The 20,826-nt window shown below is 42.8% G+C and overlaps 1 protein-coding gene and 1 long non-coding RNA gene across 2 annotated transcripts in view; one reads left to right on the forward strand and one right to left on the reverse strand.

Moving 5' to 3' along the window:
• The window catches only part of r (carbamoyl-phosphate synthetase 2, aspartate transcarbamylase, and dihydroorotase rudimentary), a 112,609-nt gene extending 103,265 nt beyond the window's left edge, over nt 1-9,344 (reverse strand). Inside the window, 1 exon segment of the mRNA XM_045759862.2 lies at nt 8,876-9,344. The gene's annotated coding sequence lies outside the window, so the exon portion shown is untranslated.
• The window catches only part of LOC138354721 (uncharacterized), a 416,665-nt gene that overhangs the window by 125,478 nt on the left and 270,361 nt on the right, over nt 1-20,826 (forward strand). The gene's annotated exons all lie outside the window — the stretch shown is intronic.

The following is a 20,826-nucleotide window of genomic DNA, read 5'->3' on the forward strand; positions in this document are numbered from 1 at the left end:
AAACGTCGTCGTCCCTTCACCTTCTAGTGTGTGGTCTGGTCAACATACTTTAGCCACGTTATTGTGACTCATCGCCTCCAATGTTGGCCTCACTTGGTCAGTCAAGTTACCCCTGGCTTTGCCCGTCCTCTTGCCCGTCTCGCTCATCAGTCGTCTGTGCACTACCCGTCCTAGAGTATCAACACACCGATCAGCTGGGTTCATAAACAAGCTTCCGCATCCTCGCTTTAATCACTAATTACAACCTCCTCTTTTGTTTCCAGGTCGCTTGATGTTGCTATGCACACTCAGGTGAGGTCAAGTTCAAGGATATATTAATAATGTACACACAGAAATCACAATACCGTGATGCATCAAATGAACAAATCCACAAGGGCCGTGATCATCCCGTGCGTAAGTTCGAATCCTCATCAAGGCCCTTGTGGATTTGTTCTCTGAGAGTTAGTTTGATAGAGAGGTGGGGGGGGGGGGGGGGCGCCACGGCTGACAGGGTCCCCACCTGGCCTGGGACAGGCCTGGTTTTTGTTGCTGGGGGCCTCTCGACAAGCGATCTCTCTATTGCTGTCCTGCTCAATCGTCCAAATGCAGATTGATGAAGATTAAGCCACCCAAAAGGTGGCACGGGCATGAATAGCCCGTAAGTGGTGGCCCCTTTGAGCCATTACCAGTATCAAGAGCTGATACTGGAGATCTGTGGAGGTGCGACTGTTCCATGGGTATTTATGGGGGAACCGGGAGCTAAGCTCCTACCAAGAAGATAGCCTCAGGTTATCTACCTACCACGCCTAAACAGCGGCTTGTTTGATGAGGCACCACCATCTGCAATTAGCAGCTAATCAGAAAGCAAGGTCATTTCACACGACCTGACCCTTACTCAACCTCAGACCATTAAATCTGTAAAGGTGTGACTTCTTCATTGCTAAAGACAAACAACCTGGCGACACCAATATCCTGTGTGACTGAACTCTCGTATGTGAAATAGAATCTCGGGCGGGACAGAAATGGTTGGGCGCATTTCCTATCACCTAATGCCTCTGTTCACCTAGCAGTAAGTAGGTACCCAGGGGTTTGTCTGCTTGTTGTGGGGTTGCATCCTGGGAGAGGGGGGGACCTCAATATAAGCCTAACGTGTATGAATACACTCTGTCTGCCTGTCCCCCGACACAATGAATTAATTATTACAGAAGTATACAGCACCATCATGGAACCCACACATTGTGAGGCACAAAAAAGAAACATGAGAAATTTCAGAGATTTGCATCTACTAGCTATGAGGCCAGGTTGAGGCAACTCGCCCTCACTTCCGCGAGAATATCGGGGATATGATCACTACATACAAAATCCCAAAGGGAATAGACAATGTGGACAACGGAAGCATATTTAAATTACACGTAAGTAGGACAATGGGGTCATTAGTGGAAGCTGGACAAACAGTTGTGTCGTAGAGATGTATCTTGAGGTTATCTTGAGATGATTTCGGGGCTTAGCATCCCCGAGGCCCGGTCCTCGACCAGGCCTCCTTTTTTTTTTACACATCCCTAGGAAGTAGCCCGTTGCAGCTGTCTAACTCCCAGGTACCTATTTACTGCTAGGTAGGGGCTCGGGGATCAAACCCAGAACCTTAGGACTACGAAACCCGAGCGCTGTCCACTCAGCCGTCAGGCTCATTGTAAGGAAGTTCTCGAACCCTGTACGGGTGGGCGGCAAATGAAGCATTGAAGGAAGAGGCTCCTAAACTCAATTTCATCTACAACTTTCATAAAAAAATATGATGAAAATGTTAATATCAAGTGAGGTAATGAGCGCACCGGGTGTAGACGGCTAGGAGGATAATATATAAAGGTCTTACTCCCCCGTAGACTTACGGGCTCACCATAGCCCGTGCTACATGGACACTTCGTTCTGAGTAGCTAAATCTAAAACAACAACAACAACAACCCTCCTAGTCACTGATAGATAAACACTAGTATTGATGCTACGGCTACCACTGATAGTACCATCACTACCACAACTAGTATCAATATGGCTATTACTACCTTTAGTTCCATCGCTACAATTACTAGGGGTCGTAATAGCTGTGATGATACTGATTGTTTCAGCATTACTAATACCACCAATAGTTCTTCAACTACTAGTACTTTCACCACTCGTACCATTATAACTACTACTATCGTTAGTCCCATCAATGCTAAACTAGTTTTTTATTTTTTTATCTCATGGATATTCCTACGCGGGGGCCAAAGCCTCTGGTTGGCCCACTAAGTGTTTCTTGTTTAGTAGCAATTGTAATGATATTAATGATTTCAATAATTAACACCACCAATATATTACACTAGTATTTGTATTGTGATAAATGTCAGTTCAAGTTCAAGTATGTTTATTGAGAAAAGAAAGAAATACATCTCAAAGGGATAGAGTAGCTTAGGCTATTTCTACCCCCCATAAATGCCAGATAGTTCCTTGCGCAGTCAAATGATTTAACAAATGTTCTTAAGCGCCACGAGGATTACTGCCAGATCCTAACCTAATGACAGGAATCCGGATTAGTGGCCACCTCACGCAACACTCGTGTAAGAACGCCACCAATAGAAGGAAAACATGCGACTAATAGAAGAACATGTGTTTTGCTTGTTAATTTGCCGCAGTAAAAATAGATAAGTTCAGTAATGTTGTCCTACCTGAGGTCAGCCTTTGAACGTAAATACATGTTTTACCGTTAACAAAACACATGAATTAAGGGTTAAAACATAATCATTTTCTTTTGTAACACAAAATTATTTTTGTTATTTTAACAAAATTATATATACGTTAAGTATCACGATATGCATGATTTGGTTTAATACAAAAAATCAGTCGTTGTTTCTTAACTAATTTCTAAGTGAATAGTTTCTTGTTTTGTTCAAGAGTAAACAACAGCATTAACATAATTTGTTTAGGTGTTCAATAAATTTGAGCTTATATAATGCTAAAGTCATGGCCAATTTCCTAAAGGAAAAGTAATAGATTTAGACTTGAGAACAACTAAAGACTGAGGAGGCAGACTTTTAGGTAACCATTGACTGAGGAGGTTGATCTTGGGGACAAACAAAGGCTGGGGAAATAGGCTTCGGGGCAAACTAAAGACTGGGAAGGTAGAATTGGGTACAATCGGAGACTGAGGTAGACTCGGGCATAACCAAAAATAAAGAAGGTAGTTCTAGGGACAACCAAAGACTGAAGGGGAGGTAGACTTGAGGACAACCAAACACAGAGGAGTTAAACTTGAGAACAAAAGACTGAGAAATAGACTTAGTGTCGAGACAGCCAATACGGATAGCGTGGTAAAGGTTAAGATCAATGCATGGTCTTACCATCAGCCTGCTGGCCATAATTTCAGAGGCTTTGTCTCAAGCTGACTTACACCATATACAATTATATATAATTACGGTATGTCAGGTAAGGCTAAGCTATATTTTATGTCAATGATAGGTAACGTTATGATAGGTTAGGCAAAGTTATATTAAGCTGGTCTTTGTTGTGTAGCTTATTTGGTTAGGTTAGGTTAAACTGGACTAGGTCAAGTAACGTTAAGTTAGATTAGGTTAGGTTAGCTTAAGTTAGGTTAAATTTAGGTCAGAGTTCTTTAAATTTACCTATGTTAAGTAACGTGATGTTAGGTCAGATCAAGTTTGGTTAGGTTACATTAAACTTACCAACGTTAGATAAAGTGATGTTAAGTTAGGTACGTTAGCTAAAGGTAAGTTAGCTTGTTTAGTATTGCTAACTTTAGTTAATTTATCATTGTCTTGACTCTGGATCATCAACATCAAAGTTTGCTCCACTAAGTCGATTGTTTTCCATTATCTAACAACACTCCACCACCTGTGCAACTAATTATATCCCCCCCTCCCCCACACCATCTGCATCACTATCAAAGTTGTTGTTATAGATTTAGCTTCTCGGAACTAAAATTTCCATGTAGGATAGGCTGTGGTGAGCCCGTAACACTATCAAATGGCTACAATATTTTTATTCAAGTGATGAAACTGCTCCCTACACTTACGTAGTGAAGTTGGGTGTATGGAGCAGGAGCCAAATAAGAGATGAAAGCCTTAAGGATCGGGCACTGAGAAAGATCTGTCGATGAGACATCGAACTGGCCCCTGAAGTCCACATCAAAATTATACCCTTAGCGCTATAGGCAATTTGGCTAACTTAAGGACTGCCTTAAGAAATATGTTGAAGGAATCATTCAGTACCTTTGATATCACATAAGCCAAAGTGGAGTCCATATTATCTCAAACACAAGAAGTTTTGAAAATTTAAAGGTACTCGGCCAGATTAGTCCTGAAACCAAGTTATATGTAACTAGGAAAGGCTACAGGAATTAAATATCACATCACTTGAGAGATAGAATAGTCATGGAAGACATGATTACCATATACAAAATTCAAATTTATATGGTAGATAAGAAAAGACTAACAAGGGTGATGCTCGAACATGTACCCAAATGAGCCACAGAGACATTATAAATACTTTTTCCATTGTCAGAAATAGTGGACAAATGGAATTCACTAAGAAATAAAGTGGTGCCGGAAACTCTATACACAGTTTCACATACAGATATGATTGAACCCAATAGGCACAGGAACCTGTACACCAGTTGATTGTTTGACAGTTTATAGACGGAACTAAAGCTCAACCCCTTGTAAGCACAATTATGTGAGTACATTAATTAGGTTGCCGACACCGTCTACTCCTCTCTCCCTGAGACACCATGCTAGGTGGGCAGCCCTCAACCAATGAGTGAGGTCTCAGCCCTTGCCTTAGCGACTCATCAGCTCTATAATCTGCCAGCAGGTCTCGGAGAGCACAGGTGCCACCTCTCCCCCGTTGCTGGGAAGCCCTCAGGTAGCCTCCAGCAGCAAGACGGCTTACGCTCCGCAGTTGGCAACACTGCCTGACCGTATACACTATCGACCAATCAACGGCGAGCTTATAACAGGGTTGCACAACACGAACATCTGCAGTCCGTGTGCGTACTCACCTGGCTTTGTTGTGAGGATTTGACTTCGGCTCTTGGGTCCAGCCTCTCACACTGTAGATGACCAATGACAATATATTTTTAATATTACTTTGGTTAATGTTGCTAACTTTGTTTCCAACTGTGTCCCTTTATTCACGTATCACCCATGCAAAATAGTATGTCCTCTCTGCCGTGTGAATTCCCTGAGTACTTTGTACGTACCGATCATGTCTTGCTTGTTTTTCTCTTTTAGTATTCACCTAGTTATACTCACCTAGTTGTGTTTGCGGGGGTTGGGTTTTGGTTCTTTATTCCTGCCTCTCATCTGTCAATCAACTGGTGTACAGATTCCTGAGCCTATTGGGCTCTATCATATCTACATTTGAAACTGTGTATGGAGTCAGCCTCCACCACATCACTGCCTAATGCATCCAATGATATATGAGGCTTAATTATTGTATTATTTCTACGAACATGGATAAAAATCCTCCCAGGACTAAGTTGACTCTCATACCCGGAAAAGCTGAGGTCTGAGGTAGGGAATGGATATAAGATGGTCGGGATCGCCAGAATTAAAGAGAGAAGAGTGTGGCATGATCAGATACTGACCCCCACGGTTGATTTTGGTACTGTCACCTACACTTGCCTAAATATTTAAAAAATACAAATGTCAAAACTAATTATTTGTTTATAGTAATCTGAAAAAGTATGCACTGAACTAGAGAAAAAATACCTAGACTGTGGTATTGGAGGGGGATCTCTAAAACTGGATTAAGGCATGGTTATCGCGCAGAATATAAGAGGGTCAGGATAAAATTCAGAGTGAAGAGCAATCATAAGTGGAGTGCCCCAGTGCTCTGTTATGCTGTTCGCCTTATCAATAATGTAGATGTAGTAATGAAAAGGCAACATTAATAAAGTTGACAATAACACTTAAATTGGATGGTTAATACACTTCGTCATGCTATCTTGAGATGCTTTCGAGGCTTTAGTGTCCCCGCGGCCCGGTCCTCGACCAGGCCTCCAACCCCAGGAAGCAGCCCGTGATAGCTGACTAACACCCAGGTATCTATTTTACTGCTAGGTAACAGGGGCATAGGGTGAAAGAAACTCTGCCCATTGTTTCTCGCCGGCGCCCGGGATCGAACCCGGGACCACAGGGTGGACAGCGCTTCGGATTCGTAGTCCTGAGGTTCCGAGTTCGATCCCCGGCGGAGACAAATGGGTATAACGTTTCTTTTACCCTGATGCCCCTGTTACCTAACAGTAAATAGGTACCTGGGAGTTAGACGGCTGCTCCCTGGGGGGTGGAGGCCTGGTCGAGGACCGGGCCGCGGGGACACTAAGCCCCGAAAAAGATAACCTCTCAAGATAACTTGCCCCATTGAAACTGCGTGGGTTTATGCAGCACAGTTCAAGGAATGTACATATTCTTTGCCAAGTACACAGTATAATCCAAGAATACGGAACCTCCCTTATTAAAAGAGTTAAGAAACCTTAATTTACACTAACAAAGGCATAGCAAAACAGGGACATGAAAAGTATACAAATGGATAACAGGGCTTAAGAGGGGGGTGCTGGGGGCAGGGGGGGGGGGTAGAAATAGGGTGCGGAAATATTAACTGAAATTAATATCAACTGAAGTTAACTATTGTGACAGCGTTTGGCAGTGTGCGCGGTCACGGCTCATGTTAACCTTTTGTTGTTCACTGTTCACTATGATGTCATTTGTTCAGTATGATGTCCTTTGTTCAGAATGATGATCCCCTGAACACCATGACGCCTTCTGTTCACTGAGGTGCCCCTTGTTCACTGTGGTGTCACTTGTTCACTGTGGTGTCACTTGTTCACTGTGGTACCTCCTGTTCACTGTGGTACCTCCTGTTCACTGTGGTGCCTTTTGTTCACTGTGGTGTCACTTGTTCACTGTGGTACCTCCTGTTCACTGTGGTACCTCCTGTTCACTGTGGTACCTCCTGTTCACTGTGGTACCTCCTGTTCACTGTGGTACCTCCTGTTCACTGTGGTACCTCCTGTTCACTGTGGTGTCCCTTGTTCACTGCAGTGTCCTGTTCACTGTGGTGCCCCCTGTTCACTGTGATGCCCCCCTGTTCACTGTGGTGCCCCCTGTTCACTGTGATGCCCCCCTGTTCACTGTGGTGCCCCCTGTTCACTGTGATGCCCCCCTGTTCACTGTGGTGCCCCCTGTTCACTGTGATGCCCCCCTGTTCACTGTGGTGCCCCCCTGTTCACTGTGGTGCCCCCTGTTCACTGTGATGCCCCCTGTTCACTGTGGTGCCCCCTGTTCACTGTGATGCCCCCCTGTTCACTGTGGTGCCCCCCTGTTCACTGTGGTGCCCCCCTGTTCACTGTGGTGCCCCCCTGTTCACTGTGGTGCCCCCTGTTCACTGTGGTGCCCCCCTGTTCACTGTGGTGCCCCCCTGTTCACTGTGGTGCCCCCCTGTTCACTGTGGTGCCCCCTGTTCACTGTGATGCCCCCCTGTTCACTGTGATGCCCCCCTGTTCACTGTGGTGCCCCCCTGTTCACTGTGGTGCCCCCTGTTCACTGTGGTGCCCCCCTGTTCACTGTGGTGCCCCCCTGTTCACTGTGGTACCCCCTGTTCACTGTAATGCCCCTTGTTCACATTGATGTCTCCTGTTCTCCGTAATGCAACGCCTTTTGTTCGCTGTGACGCCCCCTGTTCACTATCAGCCATACCCCTTAGTCCCTGTGATGCCCCCTGTTCACTGTTATGGCCGTTGTTCACTCTAAGCCTCAGGTTCACCGTGATGCCTTTAGGTCACTGTAATGTCTTGTTTATTGTGATGCTTCCTGGTCCCTTTGACGTCTCTTGTATATTTGCGATGCCTCTTGTTCTCTGCGATGCTTCTGTTCATTATGGCACCTCCTGTTCACTGCGATGCCTCATTGTACGGCTGCCATTACTCCTTACTCCTATAATGTGTTTTCCCAGACCTTCTCAACTGGTCATCTGTGTCACCTCACAGTCTTATGGGATGTTATCTTTCACTCCCAGTGGAAACGATTTATAGAAATAAGATGAGAGGTGACACTGCAGAGACTTATCTATACTGGTTCATGGGAGACATACTTCCTATTGAAGCTAAAGTGTTTTTATTCGCATCAGCTTGTATGTTATTGTCTTCAGTGTACAGTTATTTGCATGATGTTAGGACATGGATTTGGATTTTAGGTTGAAGAACGCCTTTCATCCATTTGTAATCTTATAATTTGTTGACATCGCTTCGACCCAGATGCCCTACATCTATATTTTCTTTATTTATTTATTTTATTTATTTATATACAAGAGGTGCATTGGGGGTTAAGAGAAAACATAGAAATGAAGTTGATTTTACATTCTTGTACAGCCACTAGCACGCATAGCGTTTCGGGCTTTAATTAATTTTCTTTCTGCTTCTTCTCGTCACCAACGATCGATTGACAAAACAAAACAAAACTAATTTGGTTGTAATTCCCTTTGTGAACCACCAGCCGTCACCAGCCTCGCGTGACTGACTCAAGGTATGCATTATTTCACAGCTAATTAGAATATCTACAGTTAACTCATTTCTCCTAAACTCACACTTCTGCTTTATTAGTCAATACTAGATCTGGGATCGATATAGATGTGCTCACTACTGGAATACGTAATACAGGTATCATTGCACAAATTACTAATAAAACATATAACGCTCATGGTTGATAAAAGATATGAAATATATATTATATATATATATATATATATATATATATATATATATATATATATATATATATATATATATATATATATATATATATATATATATTAGTTGTTATCTAACCCTACCAAAATCGATTTTCCTTACCTTGGAAGGTGGAAGCTTGTTAATGTCGGAGGGGTTGAAAGGTTCAGAGAGGAGGTTCCTGAGACAGGCAGGTCATGTCTGAGACTATAGGGATCACCGGCGAATGGTGTTCATGGCCCTCGGTGGGTGGCTGGTGAGGGGGCGCGTCTGGTGAGTGTGTGAGAGGCGAGGTGGGTGAAGGTGTAGACACGTGGGCGTGGGTGTAGCAGGTGGGTGTGGATACAGACCTACACGTCTATACTCCCGCAGCTTGCGGGAAACACTGACACAGCGCCGCCAATGGCTCCGTTTTCTCTAGCCCGACCCGCCCCGTCGCGATCGTTACTGCACAAGGGCTGCCAATGAAAGGTACGCACTTCTACACTCCTAAATCACGCAGCAGCAAAATCTGCTTTCTTAAAATATCAAGACAATGTTGGATAAAGACGGTGCCTGTGAAGTAAACGGGAGATCCATCTCTGGAAGGCGTGAGAGCTGCGGGAGGCGGAGCCGTGTGGTGCTACAGGCACGGCTAACCTGCTAACTTCTGCAGCAGAGCACACGTGGTCCCTCATTCATGGTTTTTCCCTGAATTTGGTGTCCTTCCCACACACCCGTGAGCGAAGTCGAGCAATCCTGCACCAGACTGCGGCTTTGTCTCCTCTGGGAGAGACCGTCTGGCCAGGGGAGTGGTGTAGGCTACTGGCTCTTTGTACTTGACGTGGTGTGAGAGCGCTCAAACACTGCTTGAATTAATCGTGTTGTGTGCAAATGACGATGGATGCCTGCCACTTCGCACCGTAACATTTAGTTCTGAACCTGATGGACCGGGCTGCTGGTGATAGCAGGTCCACACCCAGCGTGTTTAATTATTTGGTCCTTGCTCAAAATGTACCAAATAACTGATATATGTATATATATATTAATGAGCTAGAAACTCTTTCGCCTCAGATGGTTAACAATAGTCATTAAGTTTCTTCCTGCCAGAGCATAACCATGCCACTAGAAGAGCCTTTGAGAGCCACTTCCAGCAGGGGCTCATGGACAGCTAATCTTGCCTCACAAAAGTTGATAACAGTCCAAGACCGAGAGACAGAGAGAGACAAAATAGAAGCAGCAGTCAGGCGGACAAGGAGATGTAGGCGAGGAAAGGTAATCCAGTGGATTAGAGAGTACTTTAGTCCCAATGATGAATGACTTCACTGATGTGATGTCTCCAGCCAAGTACCACAAGAGTAATTACAAGGGCTTGTCATGTTGGTCATGAAGTTGACAATGTATATAAATTGTCAGAATGACTTTCTACCTGCCACTGATACCTCTCTTTATCTGTATCCCACCATTCAAGTATTATAGACACCCGTCACCACGAAAGGTAATGAAAACCTTGCCCTTCAAGAAGCTGTCACACTTTAAAAAAAATTTGTCCTCTATCAAACATTTAAGGTCTGACGAGCATTATGGCTACACCGATGGCTCAGGCAAATCCTCAACAAGCCGCACTGCAGCAGTCTGAAGATTTTATATAAATAATATTTGTACACATACTGTAAGTAGCAAACATTCATGTTTTGTGTGTGTGGTCGATAGATCAGGTTCGATTCTTGCAGTACACCATTTTCAGTCCGTTGTGGCAACTCGACAGGACGGGCTGAATGCTGATTTATACATTATATATATAAAATATAATTCCCATTATCGGGGATAAGAAACCTGTACTTAGACTTGTATCCATGTCCACCCTCAGGATGCAACTTATAACATTTCCTTAACTCCCGACTACTTTTCTATACAGTCGTAATGGCTTAGTGCTTTCTCCAGATAATTACCTGACCTTATTTACTGCTAGGTGAACAGGAGTATAAGGTGAAAAGAAACGTGCATGACCATTTGTTCCTCCCGGAGGAACTTGGTTCCCCAATTATCAGACAAGAACGTAGATCACTGAATTAGTGCCTGTCTCACCACTATAAACATCACTCACTCTTAAGTTGTATTTTCTCACTATGATGTTTATATCTGGCGAAGGTGAAGATTAAACCACCCAAAAGGTGGCACGGGTATGAATAGCCCGTAAGTGGTGGCCCTTTGGAGCCATTACCAGTATCTTTAGCTGATACTGGAGATCTGTGGAGGTGCGACTGCGGCCTACGGAGAGGTCGTGACCTCTGATATCTGGCGAAGTCTGAGTGGCCATTGATAAACGGTCGACTGAAAAAAAGTGCATGCTGTTTGTTGGATAAGTGAATTGAACCAGAAAAAGGGTTCATGTCAATGTTCATTGTCATGTTATGTCAATGATCTTCCCGAGTGTAGGTGTGTGAGTGGAGGTGGACCAAACTCTCAAGTCAAATCTGGCCTCGGGCCGGGCTTGGGGAGTAGATGAACTCGCAGAACCCCATCAACCAGGTATCAACCAGGTACCAGGTATCAGGCCCGGCAAGAAGTCGCAGTGAGATGGACACATGAGAAGTCAACATGTTCTCCATTCACAATTTAGCTTAAGAAAGTCAGTTTTTTTTTTTCGTTAAATCCATACTTTAAAACCATTCAAGCTGAGACACTGACTGCTAAATAACTTTACTGTGGGCCAGGTGTTAAGATGGCCAAATTCACTCCAGTCAGCAATAATAAAGAACTAATATCACCTCCTCCTCCCTTGAGCCTATTTTAGTAAGAATTGTTGAGAGAACATTATTTTTTTTACAGATTTTTCCATAAATGTTAAGAAATACATTTTTTTTAACTAAAGACATACTTTTCTGTTTAGCAGTTTTTTTTCACATTATTTCACTGGTTTTATCTCAGTTCAGATGTGTTCCAGGGCGGAAGCTGTCATCGCCGGCAGTAGCAGCATGGAGGTATATTGAAGGTGGCCATGACAAGAAGATAGATTACGGACTCACCAAAGCCCGTGCTACTTGGAACGTTTTGTTCTAAGTAGCTGAATCTTAAACAACAACAACAAGATACCCGGATTGCGTGTCACCAGAACTGTTAATTAGTCACGCACAGAGGTGACTAGTTACAGCCCCGCTCCTGTGCCAGGTAAGTCCACTACGGGCTCACCATAGCCCGTGCTATCTTGAGGTTATCTTGAGATGATTTCGGGACTTTTTAGTCCCCGCGGCCCGGTCCTCGACCAGGCCTCCACCCCCAGGAAGCAGCCCGTGACAGCTGACTGACACCCAGGTACCTATTTTACTGCTAGGTAACACTACTTGAAACTTTTTTTTGTTCCGAGGAACTAAATTTAAAACAGCAACAACAACAACATTTAGAACAGGGGGACGTGTCAATACGGTCAATATACTCGGGAGAGCACATACGGTCCACCACCCTTCCTGCGACGCACTCTGCTTCAGCCACACCTTGAGCACCCATCTGATTAATGACAGCATGACAGTATTCGTGCCTTTGGGATGAAACTATAGGTTTTTGAGCAGCCCGTTCTCCTAATAGAACGTCGCATTTTGACCTATACTCTACATTAGGTCAAAAATTGTGTCACTAGAAAATGGTAGCGCTTCGCGAAATTGACATACTCTCCCGTTTTCTGTTTTGGGTCATCGGGGAGGATCTGATAAGGGCACTTTAGTACGATACTTTCTTGGCGATGGAAAATCTTAAGAGGACGGGCTGCTTTGAGAGGCAACTAGCTGAGTAATTTTTCATATATGCCAACCCTGAAATCCCCTGCAAGACATATATAACTCAATTTTATGCTGATTCATATACAGACAAGTACTGAAGCATTATTGAAAAATTAAGGAATGAGATTCACAAAAGACTTTTGGAAATGCATTCTTCGCTAGATACCTGGTTGATGGGGTTCTGGGAGTTCTTCTACTCCCCAAGCCCGGCCCGGGGCCAGATTTGACTTGTGAGAGTTTGGTCCACCAGGCTGTTGCTTGGAGCGGCCCGCAGGCCTGCATACCCACCACAGCCCGGTCGGTCTGGCACTCCTTGGAGGAAACAATCTAGTTTCCTCTTGAAGATGTCCACGGTTGTTCCTGTAATATTTCTGATGCTCGCTGGTAGGACGTTGAACAACCGTGGACCTCTGATGTTCATACAGTGTTTTCTGATTGTGCCTATGGCACCTCTGCTCTTCACTGGACCTCTGATGTTTATACAGTGTTCTCTGATTGTGCCTATGGCACCTCTGCTCTTCACTGGTTCTATTCTGCATTTTCTTCCATATCGTTCACTCCAGTACGTTGTTTCGCTATTCTCTATTGTGAAATTAGTTGTTCCTTGTCTTCATAATCCCAAGGTCTGAAATACACAAAAATTGGTGCAAGATTATCAGAGAACACAGCATCTGCTTCTCTCTTATTACCGTCAATATTATAAAATACGTACCTATTTATGTCCTTATAAATTATATTTAACACCCTACTAACTCTAGATAGTTGTCTATATGTCCTCAGGCAATATACAATTACACGTATAATTGGCTGTTTCCTACACTGGATGTTTGTGAGAAATCTAAACATCGATTTAGTGACTCTCAAATGTAGATATGATAGAGCTCAGTAGGCTCAGGAACCTGTACACCAGTTGAGAGGCGGAACCAAAGAGCTAAAGCTCAATCCCCGCAAGTACAACTAGGTGAGTACTCTTAATACACCAGCGATGATTTTATTCTTTTTTTGCCTTTGTTTTCTTCGATCTTCATGAGTACGGGGACGGGAGGTGACCTCAGCGTGAGCGAAGCCTTCTGGACCACTGCTCAGGCCAGTCAGGGGTTTTGCTCAGCTGTGACATGAGAGGTGAGGAAAGTGCCATCGAACTAATACAGCGTAATGCTAAAATTATTAAAAGTGAAGAGCAGAGGTGCCATGGGCACAATCAGAAAACACTGTATGAACATCAGAGGTCCGCGGTTGTTCAACGTCCTCCCAGCGAGCATCAGAAATATTACAGGAACAACCGTGGACATCTTCAAGAGGAAACAAGATTGTTTCCTTCAAGGAGTGCCGGACCAACCAGGCTGTGGCGGGTATGTGGACCTGCGGGCCGCTCCGAGCAACAGCCTGTTGGACCAAACTCTCACAAGTCAAGTCTGGCCTCGGGCCGGGCTTGGGGAGTAGAAGAACTCCCAGAACCCCATCAACCAGGTATATGTGGGCCTGCGGGCCGCTCCGAGCAACAGCCTGGTGGACCAAACTCTCACAAGTCAAGTCTGGCCTCGGGCCGGGCTTGGGGAGTAGAAGAACTCCCAGAACCCCATCAACCAGGTATATGTGGGCCTGCGGGCCGCTCCGAGCAACAGCCTGGTGGACCAAACTCTCACAAGTCAAGTCTGGCCTCGGGCCGGGCTTGGGGAGTAGAAGAACTCCCAGAACCCCATCAACCAGGTATCAACCAGGTAAAATTAATTTTTGTTTACCCCATCTTATAGAAACTCACAAACTCACTAAAAACCCACTAATAGACTAGAATATATTATATACAAAGGAAAGCAAAGAAGTTCGTCTGTCTGACCAAATATAATATGAGAAATATATCACAGAAAATAGCAAATAAACCATAAGGACATTTATGGTTAAGTAAAACAAACAATAGTTCTCTCTCACTTAAATGTTCAAGTGCAGCGGAAAGATGAGAGTGCGGTTTTGTCCAATTGGTTTTTAAATCTAAACTCATCCAATTTGTATTGCTTGTTTCATGTTCTATTTGGTTTATATATTTAGCATCTTATTAGTAGCTCTTCATATGAGAGGTTCCTACATGACAAGGATTAACTTTTCATCCTTCTCTGCACTCTTAAAAGAATTTTACTTTTTCAGTAACTTCAAACAAAAGAGAACGTGTTGCAACCTCAGTAACAAGTTCAAGTATGTTTATTGAGATAAGAAAGAAATACATCTCAAAGGGATAGAGTAGCTTAGGCTATTTCTACCCCCCCCCCCCTCTACTTCAAGCCTCTCAAGGGGCGCACAAATTCAGTCAGTACAAATAGACAAATAACATTACAAGAATCCCATTTAACATTGCAGTAACAAACAGTAACTAGTAACAAACCTGAACTTACTACATCAACAACAACCCAGAATTTAATATAATTTACCTTAATTTACCCGAGAGCCACCATAAAAAAAATATGGTCCAAGTTGAACCGGAACGTCGCCATTTCCGTAGTGCAGATGTGTGGGTTGGGTGTCTAATTTCAGCCTCGTTAATGTGACTTACTGTCTGTAGGTCTCTTCCCCCACCCCATTGTTCCTGAGAACTTTTTCCTAACTGGCTTTTGAAGTGAACAATTCATCTGCGGGTAGACAGTTCCAATGGTTTACTACTCTATGGGTGAAAATACAACTATTAGCTGTCCTTCACTGTGGCCTTTGTAAGGCTTCAATATCGTTTTCACTTTCAACTTTACCATAAATCTTAGTGTCATCTGCAAATTTGATGTAGTTTGCAATGTTCTCATATATTTCTTTGATGCATATGACAAAAGGGAGTTGGACCCAAGATGAACTCTTTAGGTGCTTACTCACTACACTCTCATCTTGTTGGCCTTCCTCCGCCACCTCTCCTTTCTACCTCATATCGTAATTGTAACCTCACCAACAAACCCAAACTTGCTATATAACTTCACTAGCAAACACAAACTTTAATAATCTTACTTCAACACAACGTTTAATAACCTTACTAACAACCACATATTTTCTATAACTTCCTCAGTAAAAACTAATATATTACAGTATATTTTAACAAAAAAAGTGCACTTATTATATGCATCAATAAATGCATATGTATGTGACCATAAAATCTTACTATCGTTTTCATAAAAAAATAAATAAAAATAACTTGCAATGATTTCAACAAAAGCTCACTGTTAAACTTGACTACAGTCAGAGGGAAGTAAGTAATCATCAAAAGAAGGCACCAAGCCGGGAAGGCTATGCATCTGCATATGTAGCATAAGAAGAAAGCTGCTTTACCTTCCTCAGCAGCAGTATGAGTGATACATCAGACGGTGGGTGCTGGAGCCTAGCAATGGACCTCCGTCCGTCTTCGCGGCGCCACTGCGCCTATCCTACCTATTGTACCCAGGAATTACCGGCACGCTACTCACGAACAGCCTCTCCTATATCACCGCACACTATTTTCTCTTGTGTTAGGTCATGCACCTCCTGGCGCAGCGACTATTTCCGGAGGACCTCAAAAAGATCCACGAGCATGACTCGTGGAATTAAACATGACAGTTCCGGGGCGGTACATAGGGTGAGGCTTCATATTGGCCCTGTTAACTAGAAGAACTCCAGGGGAGACATCTCCCGTCACGCAGGGTGCAGTCGCACCTCCACAGATCTCCAGTATCATCTATTGATACTGGTGATGACTCAAAAGGGCCACCACTTACGAGCTATTCATGCCCATGCCACCTTTTGGGTGGCTTAATCTTCATCAATCAATCAATCTTAGAAGAACTCATTAAACGCACGCTGGGACCACGCACATTCCGTACAACCGTTATGCTCACAGGTGATACATAAAATGGTATATATAAACACATACGCTGCCCGAAACGCTATATGCGTGTTAGTGGCCTTACAAGAATGTAAAGACATCAATGCAATGTACTCTCATATTTATTTATTGATATATATATATATATATTATATATATACACAAGAAGGTACATTGGGATTGTGAGGATACATAGCATAGTAATTACAATCTTGTAAAGCCACTAGTACGCGCAGCGTTTCGGACAGAAGCATATATATATATATATATATAATATATATATATATATATATATATATATATATATATATATATATATATATATATATATATATATATATATATATATATATATATATATATATATACAAGAAGGTATATTGGGTTTATATATATATAAACATGACACATATTGCCTAAAGTCTCACCAGAACATACCCGTTTTATCAGCCCATCCTCCTAAACTGAAAGTACTTAATTTAATTAGCGAAACGATGTGGACGATAGTACAAATATGATCGTAATGGACCAATAGATATTAGATTTTTGTATTACTAAATTTGCTTAATTATTTGTAAACATACATTAATCACATTCTGCGTTTGAACACCTAATAACTGTACTAAATATAAGAGTACATATCTTGTGGTAATTATTAAGAGAAAGCGTTAAAACGCATACCTATTTAAAAGGCTCAATGCATAACTCAATCCCACGTTTAAAAGCCCATTATGTGCCTCTGTAACCCTTTCCACTAGCACCCACAAGATGGGTATGGGGTGCATAATGAATGAAGTAAACTAAAAAAACATTCAAGATCTGATACGAGAGCAGGACCTAAAATTATTTACATGAAAGCTGTCCAGTTACCAAACATTTACGATCGTAATAAATCGAGTCATGAACATGGCAATAGTTAGGGGTTGATATTTTGCTTTGGAACGGATGCTTACCCCGTGGGCAGCGGTGGAATGGGTTACAGGGCACCCTCATACATATCCCATGGTGGCTGGGTTACAGGACCCTCCCCATACCTATCCTGTGGTAGCTGGGTTACAGGAACCCCCCATACCTATCCTGTGGTAGCTGGGTTACAGGACCCCCATACCTATCCTGTGATAGCTGGGTTACAAGGAACTCCACACCCATCCTGTAAGGCTTCAGGGGCAACCCATACACATCATGTGGATGGTGGGGGATGGGTTACAGTGTTACCTCATACCCCTGTTGTGGGTAGTGGTAGAAGGGTTACAGGGGCATCCCATATAATTCAATCATTTTGTCGGAGACAGGAAGGCTGTGTATGTATATACGTTAGACTAATATCGAGGTCCCTCCCAAGGTCGAACTACTGACTACAGGAGCACCCCATACCCATACTGTGGACGGTGATGGGTTACAGGAGCACCCCATACCCATACTGTGGACGGTGATGGGTTACAGGAGCACCCCATACCCATACTGTGGACGGTGATGGGTTACAGGAGCACCCCATACCCATACCGTGGATGATAGTGGAAGGATTACCCTCAATACCCATCCTAAAGGCATCGGAAGGTCAATATCAGGCAATAGATTACCGCAAACTACTGACTATAGGATAATAGCTAGATTAAATAAACTTGCACCTCAGTACGAGCATATATAATTCATATAGGCAGCAACCTATGAGGCTGGCTATAATATATATATATATATATGGCGGCCGCTGTAGCTCGTCATGCGGTAAGCGGGAAACATCGACCGCCGCCCCACATTGGACGACGCTAAAGTCGCTGAGAAAAGTTTGTGGATTTTGGAAACCTAGCCAAGGGGGCCTGGCGGGGCAGGAACCGGTCGCAACCGGCTCGCGACTCCCTACTTGCGCACGCGCATACATCTAACTAATTAATAAACACGGATTAATATGTCTGTATACTCTGTTGTGTATGCTCTTTTCCGGCTTAAGAAAATTATGTTTTCAATTTTTTTTATTTAATTACATGTTAGCAAATAATTTTGGAAGTTGTTCTGTTGACTCAGAGAGGACGCAACTGTGCCACTGGAAGCCCTAGTTCCTCACACAACCTGCCTTAGTGATTATATATCTCTACCATATTGATCCCGTCTCAGTGATTACATTCCACCACCACATTAATCACCTGCTTCATTATATACGATCATCATATTGATCCCCTGCCTCAATAATTATATCACCACCATAGTAGGGTCCCGGTAGTACTGTCGGGTTCGTTCTCGAGGCACAATCGATAATTCCCGGTTCGAATCCCGGGTGGGGATAGAAATGGTTGGGCAAATTTACTTTCACCTACTCAGGAGGTAGTCAGCTTATTGTGCGGTTGCATCTTGGGCGGGGTCAGTAATTCGACCTTGGTGGGGGGGGGGCCTCGATAAAAGGCTAACGTGTATGAATACACTCTGTCTTCCTGTCCCCCCGACACAATTATATTGATCCCCTGCCTCAGTGATTATTTACCAACATCATATTGATCCCCTGTCTCAGTGATTATATACCATATTGATCGCCTTTCTCAATGATTCTATACCACCACCGTATTGATCATCTGTGTCAGTGATTATATAACATATTGATCCTAAACAACACACCAAGGGTTACTTAGGGATATCCAGTGATAACCAGACATCGCTCACCAATATCAAACTAATGGTGATATGCTGGTGACCACCCACAAGGAGTGGTGAATGAAAATGGAAAAGGGAAATGGAAACATGAGGATAAAGAAAGTCACGTGCACGGTCTGGTGAATACAAGGCTCTTCACTTGAACTGTTCAGGAACATTTCTTAAATTGCAGAGTCATTGAACGCAATGAGAGAGTTCATGAAGGATTTCCCTGCAGGATTCTTTCGGACGAGTGGTGGTGTATGATCACTGAGTCAGGTGATCAATATGGAGGTGGTGGTATATAATCACTGAGACGGGATCAATATGGTGATGTTATATAATCACTGACACGGAGGATCAATACGGTGATGGTATAGAATCATTGAGAAAGGTGATCAATAAGGTGGTGGTATATAATCACTGAGACAGGGGATCAATATGATGTTGGTAAATAATCACTGAGGCAGGAGATCAATATAATTGTGCCGGGGGACAGGAAGCCAGAGTGTATTCATACACGTTAGGCTTTTATCGAGCCTCCCTCCCCCCACCAAGGTCGAATTACTGACCAGAGGGAGCCGGTGAGAGGACAGAACACTGGATGTGTGATCCTGTGGTCCCGGGCTCGTTCCCGGGCGCCGGCGAGAAACAATGGGCAGAGTTTCTTTCACCCTGATGCCCCTGTTACCTAGCAGTAAATAGGTACCAGGGAGTTAGTCAGCTGTCACGGGCTGCTTCATGGGTGTGGAGGCCTGGTCGAAGACCGGGCCGCAGGGGCACTGAATACAGTATTTGTACACAACTTTCACTTACCACCTGATCATGGTGCCTTCTGCTTCAGAGCCACTTATATGGTTCTGCCACTTTCTGAACTGCCAATGTTACGTAAGACGTCAGCCACCAATTAGTACAGCAAATCTTCAAATACGATCTTACTTGGAACTTTTTGTTCCAGGTAGCGAATCTTTAACAACAACAACATTCAAATACGAAATTCGTTAACAAATTGTCGTGCAATTGATTGAAGATATATGTAGTGTTATAAACGTTTAGCAGAAAACATGCATATTTGAATAACATTTAAAAATACATAATACTAACAGTTGAAAAATTTGTAAAATTGACAAGAAACATGTTGTACTTTTACTTTAAATTAAAAAAAAATCCAGACCTATATTAAGTTTGATATAAAATCATTTATACTAGAATTAAATACTGTATAGTGAAGTAATATTAAACTTACTTGTTTGAGAAAGACCGATCATTGATGAAAATACTTTCAGCTGTAATGAGATTTAAACGGGAAAAGCTGTAAGGACAAATCATTACATGGGTAGATAAGTTGAATGGAAAAAGATTAGGTTGCAAAAAACTGTGTTAAATATAAACCTAGTTAAACTGCACGAAAAACACTTATGCTTAAAAGAAATACACTTATGCTTAGAAGAAATAACACTGTATACAGTCATTATAAACTATCATAAACCGATTATATACAAATAAGAGAAAAGCAATAAGATACACAAAAAATTATTCAATGCGGTTAAGCAGATTTAATTTATACAAACAATTCTATGAAGTAAGCAATAACAGTTTACAAATAAGCTGTAAAGATAAAAACATAACGAGGTAAGTTGTTTATGAAACCTAATTAGGATGTAGATAACAATGTTAACAATAATGCGAGGAGTAAGATTAAAGTACTCAGTATTTTGAGTATTCAAGAACAAAGCAGTACACAGTCATTATAAATATCATAGGTTATACGTAACAGTTACTGAAAATGGCATTCTTAGGCTGTAAGCTTAAAAACAATTAAACAAAAAATGTAGTCATTATTTTGAATTAAGCTGAAAAAACACAAT

The sequence above is a fragment of the Procambarus clarkii genome, chromosome 64 (assembly GCF_040958095.1).
Source record: "Procambarus clarkii isolate CNS0578487 chromosome 64, FALCON_Pclarkii_2.0, whole genome shotgun sequence".
In the NCBI taxonomy this organism is placed as follows: Eukaryota; Metazoa; Arthropoda; class Malacostraca; order Decapoda; family Cambaridae; genus Procambarus; species Procambarus clarkii.